The 8,410-nt window shown below is 32.8% G+C and overlaps 2 long non-coding RNA genes across 3 annotated transcripts in view; both read right to left on the reverse strand.

The window, feature by feature from the left end:
- Positions 1 to 8,410, reverse strand: part of LOC112941558 (uncharacterized) — a 53,013-nt gene that overhangs the window by 11,079 nt on the left and 33,524 nt on the right. The gene's annotated exons all lie outside the window — the stretch shown is intronic.
- The window catches only part of LOC138348556 (uncharacterized), a 32,658-nt gene continuing 25,354 nt past the window's right edge, over positions 1,107 to 8,410 (reverse strand). The window contains exon 2 of the long non-coding RNA XR_011221244.1: positions 1,107 to 2,397. This is a non-coding gene — a long non-coding RNA (uncharacterized lncRNA). The remainder of the gene's footprint in view (positions 2,398 to 8,410) is intronic.

Below are 8,410 nucleotides of genomic sequence, written 5' to 3' on the forward strand. Positions count from 1 at the left end.
TAAGAAATTGACAGATTTTAGATGGTATAAAGATATGTTTATTACAAAGGTCATGCTAAGAGATGACTGCATTAATGATTATTGGAAAGAGCGATTCCTTAGTGGATTACCTCCTCCTGTTGCTGAAAAGGTTCGATCCAAAATTATAGATCGATGTGAAGGTAAAATTCCTTATTCAGAAATGACCTATGGAGATCTTACCAGCTTGATTAATTTTGTAGCATTGGATCTTTGTACTGATCTGAAGCTAAAGAAACAACTTAAGAAAGATCAGAAATTCTCAAGTAATAAACTTGGAAGCTTTTTTCAAGACTTTATAATTCCCAGGTCTAAATCCCCCTTAAGCAAGAAAGGTTTCGAAGAAAGAACGATCGAGAAAATCATCACCTAAAAGAATATCCTCAAAAAGGAAAGTATATTCTAAAGGAAAGAAAACTTCTCACAATACATCTAACGAATACAAGTGTTGGACATGTGGAAAATCAGGACATAAGTCTCATGATTGTCCAAGAAACAAAAGAAAAAAGAAGAAGATCAGTCTTATTAAAGTTGATGAAGAAACTAAGGAAAAGTTTCTGTCTATATTGAACGGAGAAGAATCAGATTCAGATTCCTCTTCAGAAGAAGAAACTGTGGATGAAGAATTCCTCAATGTTGGTCAAGATTCATAAGATAGTGGACGAAAATGCAATTGCCGAGGAGCATTTTGTCATTGTGATAGCCAATCTATCAGAGTACTCTCAGAAGATTCTGTAGAGATCTTATTTGCAACTAGTAAGCATATCAAAGATGAGGATGCTAGAAGAAGCTATCTTTTGGAGCTTCAAAAGCTTTTAACTAATCAAAAGTAGAAGTTAGTTACAAGGAATGTTACTCCATTCAGCATGAAGAAAATCATGCAAAGGTATACAGATACGAAGGAAGAACCCTCTATCAATGAACTATGAGCAGAAGTTAACTTTATCAAGGAAGAAATTAATGCACGACTTAACAAGATAGAAATTGATGCTTTAGCACAACAATTGTTAAAAGATGCTAAAGTATCACTTAAAGGAAAAGAATCAGTTCATTTAGAAAATGAAGAATGAAATTCTGAAGACCCTCAGTCTACTCCTTCATCACCTAGAGATGAAACTCATATGGGTAATACTGATGCATGTATTAGTATGATTACAAAAGTGAGACCTCAAAGTTCTCACATTATGATTAAACTAGTTGTTTATTCTAATTTTGTACTTAACAAAATTTCTCTGTTAGACAGTGGTACAGATAGAAATTGCATTGTTGAAGGTTTAATTCCAACTAAGTACCTCCAGAAGGGCGGGGGGTAATAATTATTCTATATTGCTGGGGTAAATAGCCCCTTTCCCAACCCGAACTTGGTTTATCTGATGCTTGGCTGAAGCTTACTTGCCATCAGTCGACTTACTCCCAATCCTGCGCGAAACAGAAGTCCTATACCACGTCTGAAGATAGAAATGCTCAACTACTAAGCAATACAGCGCGACTGGTGAGCGTATCTGTATAAATTAGAAACTTTCTAATGCTCACATCTACAATGACGGTATTTGCCTTACGAATGATTTTGTTATAACAAAAAACATTAATGAAGAAATTATTTTGGGTATACCATTCATCAGTCAGATAAAACCTTATATTTCTAATTTTGATTCAGTCAAAACAAAAATTTTAGGAAAAGAAATTTTGTTTCCTTCTATCAAAACACTTCTCTTGAAGAATGTAAATTTTTGCATACACAAACTGCATTTAAAATCAATCAGAATTGTTTTCTCAAAGAAGAAATTAAAATAAAAAAAATTGAGAAAATTTTAAAAACCTCCGGAATGGTTGCTAAAATTGCTAATCTTCAAAAGAAATTTGAAGATTAGCAATTTTAGCAACCATTTTCAAGGAATTATCTGATTCTACATAATTCATGTTTGTATAAATTGGTTTTAAGAGATGTTTTATCACATACCCTTCATATTCCTTGTCTAAAGCAAGGATAGAAAAAACCTGTAGAGAAACCATTTCAAAATTCCCTTTCTTTTTGTGAGTAGTTTTGGCACTACTTGAAGAGACTGCTTCTGCAAAACATTGGGGCGGTTTCATAGCGTAATAGTCACTTGTTTGCTTTTGGGAAAATCTAAGTTCTCCGCTTGGTGATGAAGATGAGATGAGCTCTTGTTTTTTTTTAGAAAAGGCTTCTGAGGATGTTCAGGAGGAATGATTGGAGGCAGTTGGGCTAAAGCTGAATTCCTGTTTAAATTAGTCCTTGTATGATTTATTTCAGACCTTATTGCAAATGGGCTTGATGCTCTTGTTGGGCCACTTGTATTGGGACTGGCTGGTTGTTTACCCGCTATGGGCCTAATTTGTGGTCTGCTCATGTTTACCCTGCAAGAATTCTCTAGTTAGAAAATCTGGTAAAGAATTATTTTCACCTTTAATAAATTCGATTTGGAAATCGAAGCTGGCTAATAAGGCTTGCCATCTGGCAAAAATCTGTTTAGAAACAATATTCTTAACATCCTTTTGGAGGATTTCTTTAGCAGATTTACAATCTACTCTAAGCAAGAATTCTTTATTGATTAAATCATTTTGAAACTTAGTTATGGAAAGAAAAATAGCAAGAATTTCTTTATTAATCATGCTATAATTTTTCTGAGCGGAATTCCAGATTCCTGAGATATAGCGAACAAATTGCTATGATGAGTTGAATTTTTTTCTTTGTTTAAGAATACCACCATATCCAATGTCAGATGCATCAGTCTCAACTATCATAATTTTTTTTTGTTAGAGATACCAAGACAAGGAAGATTCTGAACCATAGTCTTGAGTAAGATAACTGCATCGGTGTGATTGTCACTCCAAGGAGACAAATTCTTTTTTAACCTGTCAAAAATAGGTTTGCAAATATGTCTAACTTTGGGAATAAAGTCAGCAACATAATTGAGATTTCCTAAAAATCTCTGCAGCTAAGTTTTATCCAAAATGACATTGGAAAACTTATCAAAAGACTCAGCTGTTCTGCAAATTGGTTTATAGGTACCTTGATAAAGATCATGTCCTAAAATCCAATATGTGTGGAGTAATGTTGAGTAATATCCAAGGCTATTTTAATTGTTCAATCATCATTCTCTATTTTATTAATTTAATAATCTCTTCTATAATTTATTTTAGTATTATTCTCATCATTGATCTTATCGTTAAATGGATGAGCATTTTTAAAATTATCTGAAACGCTTATGTATTCTTCAAGTTCTACAAGCCTAAAGACAACTTCTAGTTATTCATATGAATAATAATATTGTTAACTCTGTTAATGTTTCTCTCTCTAAAGAAGAAAATCATTTACAAAATTGGTCTATCCCTAAAAAACCTTTTAATATAGGTAATTTTATTTTGTTTAAAAGTTTTAATATAAAGACTTGTGAATCAACTTCTGTAATTAATAACTCTTTAGAGACTATTAAATTGTTGATCGCTACTGACATAGACAGATATAGGAAAGAATTTAAATTCCTTCATATTGGTCTTGTGCAAGTAGCTTTAAAACCCCTTTTCCGTAAAGGTTTAAATATCCCTATTTGTTTACTTCTTAGAGATGTTAGACTTCTCACTTTTGATGATTCACTGTTAGGAATCTTAGAAAGTATTCTAGCTAAGGGGCTAGTTTACTTTAATTGTTATCCCAATTTTACTATAGAATTAGAACACCCCAATGTTCTTGACACTTTGACGCTTAACGTCAAAACAAAGAACATGAATAGCAAATTAGGAACCATAAATTTAGCTGTAATATATCGAGTATATTACAAGGTAATGAAAACCACTATTGCCCTGAAGGCAATTAACTCTAGTACCAAAGGTGCTACTACGCTTACGGAATCTAACCAAGAGCATAGCACTATTTTTGTTCCTAGAATGTAATAGTGGGATGAGATTCTCTCCGATGAAAGTTGGAAATTTGAATCTATTACCAAACCCCTTCCTATTCAACCTTCTAGATCGTCCCTAGAAAGTGTTGTCCAATTTTCCAATGGATCTATTAACCTTAAGTTTTAAAGATCCAACTCTTTTGGACAAGAATCTTGAAGCCGAAGAATGTCTATGGCTAGACTTTCTAGTTCAAAAATCCAGGAGGAAGATGACCTTTATGAAACTACAGAGGTATAAGAACAGGGTAAATTCCATGGGGTGGATTTTATCCAAACCATCCCCAAGGTTTATTATGGTTCTTCTTTTGAAGAAAGTCCTACTCCAAGAGAAAATAAAACCCCTTCTCATAAGAAAAAAGGATTAAATAAGAGTTATCAAATCAGTTGATAACTTTACTCCTGATATGAAGAAAATCAATAAGTAGTGGATGAGTTCCAAACATGCTTCAAAGAAAGCATGGTCTCTGGATACATACACAAGAGAACAAAGATTCTTGTTCAAAGACAAATGGTTTAAGGATATGAAGAGATTCAAAACAAAAATTTAATTCTTCAAATGGTTTGAATGTTCTGTCCAAATTAATGAGACCAATTCATCGCTTCTGGTTTTGGTAAACAGGTGGCATACCAAAGATAAGGTTGTCGAAAGTATTAATCCTCCTTTTGAAGGATTAAACATTCCTTACAGAAAAGATATTTTAAAGGCAACTTCTTTCAAGAAGCCTTCTGAAAGTAAAGGAACGACCATTGTAATAGTTGAAGATAGTAGGTGCCCTAAAAGAAAGTCTTCCTCACTCAAAAAAACTGTTTTTCCAGACCGTCTTCTCCTGACATCTAGTTTGAGGAAAACAATATGCATCCCCAGAGTATTGCAGATAGCACTGGAATAACAGAATGGAATATTGATGGAATGGCTGATGGCCGAATCTATAATAAACTCCAAGAGATGGGCATGAACATCACAACCAATAAATGAAAAAATGCTACCAATAAACAAGCAGCTAACAGGATAGTTGCCGGAATTACAGGTACTCTCTGAAATTGGCAGGACAATTATCTCACAGAACAAAATAGAAATGAAATTTTGAATGGTATGGCAAACAAGAATATTGTTAAGACTGAAGGTGGACAAACCACTACATCGGTAGAGGTAGTTGAGGACGCAACTACGACTCTACTTTATAGCATTGCTAAACATTTCATGGGAGAACCACGACTATTTCATGATAGGAGATTAGAGATTCTAAACAATCTTTACTGTAAGAAATTGACAGATTTCAGGTGGTATAGAGATATGTTTATTACAAAAGTCATGCTAAGAGATGACTGCAATAATGATTATTGGAAAGAGCGATTCCTTAGTGGATTACCTCCTCATTTTGCTGAAAAGGTTCAATCCAAAATTAGAGATCGATGTGAAGGTAAAATTCCTTATTCAGAAATGACCTATGGAGATCTTACCAGCTTAACTAATATTATAGCATTGGATCTGTGTACTGATCTGAAGCTAAAGAAACAAATTAAGAAACATCAGAAATTCTCAAGTAATGAACTTGGAAGCTTTTTTCAAGACTTTGGATTCCCAAGTCTAAAGCCCCCTTCAGCAAGAAAGGTTTCGAAGAAAGAACGATCGAGAAAATCATCACCTAAAAGAAGATCCTCAAAAAGGAAAGTATATTATAAAGGAAAGAAAACTTCTCACAACATATCTGACGAATACAAGTGTTGGACTTGTGGATAATCAGGACATAAGTCTCCTGATTGTCCAAGAAACAAAAGAAAAAAAAAGAAGATCAGTCTTCTTGAAGTTGATGAAGAAACTAAGGAAAAGTTTTTGTCTATATTGAACAAAGAAGAATCAGATTCAGATTCCTCTTCAGAAGAAAAAACTGAGGATGAAGAATTCCTCAATGTTGCTCAAGATTCAGAAGATAGTGGACAAGAATGCAATTGTCGAGGAGCATTTTGTCCTTGTGATAGCCAACCTATCATAGTACTATCAAAAGATTCTGCAGAGATCTTATTTGCAACTATTGAGGATATCAAAGATGATGATGCAAGAAGAAGCTATTTTTGGAGCTTCAAAAGCTTGTCACTAAACAAAAGGAGAAAGAAGTTACAATGAATGTAACTCCTTTCAGCGTGAAGCAAATCATGCAATGGTATACAGATAAGAAGGAATAACCCTCTATCAATGAAGCAGAAGTTAACTTTCTCAAGGAATAAGTTAATGCACGACTTAACAAGATAGAAATTGATGCTTTAGCACAACAATTCTTAAAAGATGCTAAAGTATCACTTAAAGGAAAAGAATCAGTTCATTTAGTAAATGAAGAAAGAAATTCTGAAGACCCTCAGTCTACTCCTTCATCACCTAGAGATGAAACTGATACGGGTAATACTGATGCAGGTATTAGTATGATTACACAAGTGAGACCTCAAATTTCTCACATTAAGATTAAACTAGTTGTTTATTCTAATTTTGTACTTAACAAAATTTCTCTGTTAGACAGTGGTGCAGATAGAAATTGCATTGTTGAAGGTTTAATTCCAACTAAGTACCTCCAGAAGGGAACTACTAAGAAATGCATCGCGACTGGTGAGCATATCTGTATAAATTAGAAACTTTCTAATGCGCATATCTGCAATGACGGTATTTTCCTTACTAATGATTTTGTCATAACAAAAAACATTAATGAAGAAATTATTTTGGGTATACCTTTCATAACTCAGATAAAACCTTATATTTCTGATTTTGATTCAATCAAAACAAAAATTTTAGGAAAAGAAATTTCGTTTCGTTTTATCAAAACACTTCTCTTGAAGAAGTACATTTTTGCATAAACAAACTGCATTTAAAATCAATTAGCTTTGTTTTCTCAAAAAAGATATTAAAATAAAAAAAATTGAGCAAATTTTAAAAGCCCCGGGAATGGTTGCTAAAATTGCTAATCTTCAAAATAAATTTGAAAGTGAAATTTGCTCAGAATTTCCTAACACATTTTGGGATCGAAAGACCCACATTTTAGATTTACCATACATTGATGGATTTGATGAAAAGAACATTTCTACGAAACCTAGGCCTATTCAGATGAATAATGAATTAATGGAAATCTGCAAGGAAGAAATAAAAACCCTTTTGAATAATAAAATTATTCGTCCTTCAAAATCACCTTAGAGTTGTTCAGCATTTTATGTTAACAATGCAGCTGAACAAGAACGAGGGTCTCCAAGACTTGTAATTAATTACAAGCCTTTAATCTCATTTTAAAAATGGATTCGCTATCCGATTCCTAACAAAAGGGATCTTTTAAAGAGAACTTTTAATGTTTATAGCAAATTTTGTTTAAAATCAGGTTTCTGGCAAATTCAAATTGCTGAAAAAATAAATATAAAATTGCTTTCAATGTCCCATTTGGACAATATGAATGAAATATCATGCCTTTTGGGCTTAAGAATGCCCCATCTGAATTTCAAAATATAATAAATTCAATTTAATCATATTAGCATTATTTCAATTGTCTACATTTATAATGTGTTAATCTTCTCCGAAGACTTAGATTCTCATTTCAAACATTTTAATGTTTTCTTTAATATTATTAAGCACAATGGTTTGGTCATTAGTGCTAAAAATATTAAATTATTTCAAACAAAAATCAGATTTTTAGGACATGATCATTATCAAGGTACCTATAAACCAATTTACAGAACAATTGAGTTTTTCGATAACTTTCCCAGTGTCATTTTAGATAAAACTCAGCTACAGATATTTTTAAGAAGTCTCAATTATTTTTATGACTTTATTCCCAAAGTTAAACATATTTGCAAACCTCTGTTTGACAGGTTAAAAAAGAATCTGTCTCCTTAGAGTGACAATCACACCAAAGCAGTTATCTTACTCAAGACTATGGTTAAGAATCTTCCTTGTCTTAGTATCTCTAACCCATAATTTTTTATGATAGCTGAGACTGATGCATCTGACATTGGATATAGTGGTATTCTTAAACAAATAAAAACCCCAATTCATCACAGCAATTCATTCGCTAAACCTCAGGAATCTGGAATTTCGCTCAGAAAAATTATAGCACTATTAAGAAAGAAATTATTGCTAATGTTCTTTCCATTACTAAGTTTCAAGATGATTTAATAAATAAAGAATTCTTACTTAGTGTAGATTGTAAATCTGCTAAAGAAGTCCTCCAAAAGGATGTTAAGAATATTGTTTCTAAACAGATTTTTGCCAGATGGCAAGCCTTATTAGCCAGCTTCGATTTCCAAATCGAATTTTTTAAAGGTGAAAATAATTCTTTACCAAATCTTTTAACTAGAGAATTCTTGCAGGGTAAACATGAGAAGACCACAAATTAGGCCCATAGCGGGTAAACAAACAGCAAGGCCCAATACAAGTGGCCTAACAAGAGCATCAGGCCCATTTGCAATAAGGTCTGAAATAAATCATACAAGGCCTG

The sequence above is a fragment of the Solanum lycopersicum genome, chromosome 5 (genome assembly GCF_036512215.1).
Source record: "Solanum lycopersicum chromosome 5, SLM_r2.1".
NCBI classification, from domain to species: domain Eukaryota; kingdom Viridiplantae; phylum Streptophyta; class Magnoliopsida; order Solanales; family Solanaceae; genus Solanum; species Solanum lycopersicum.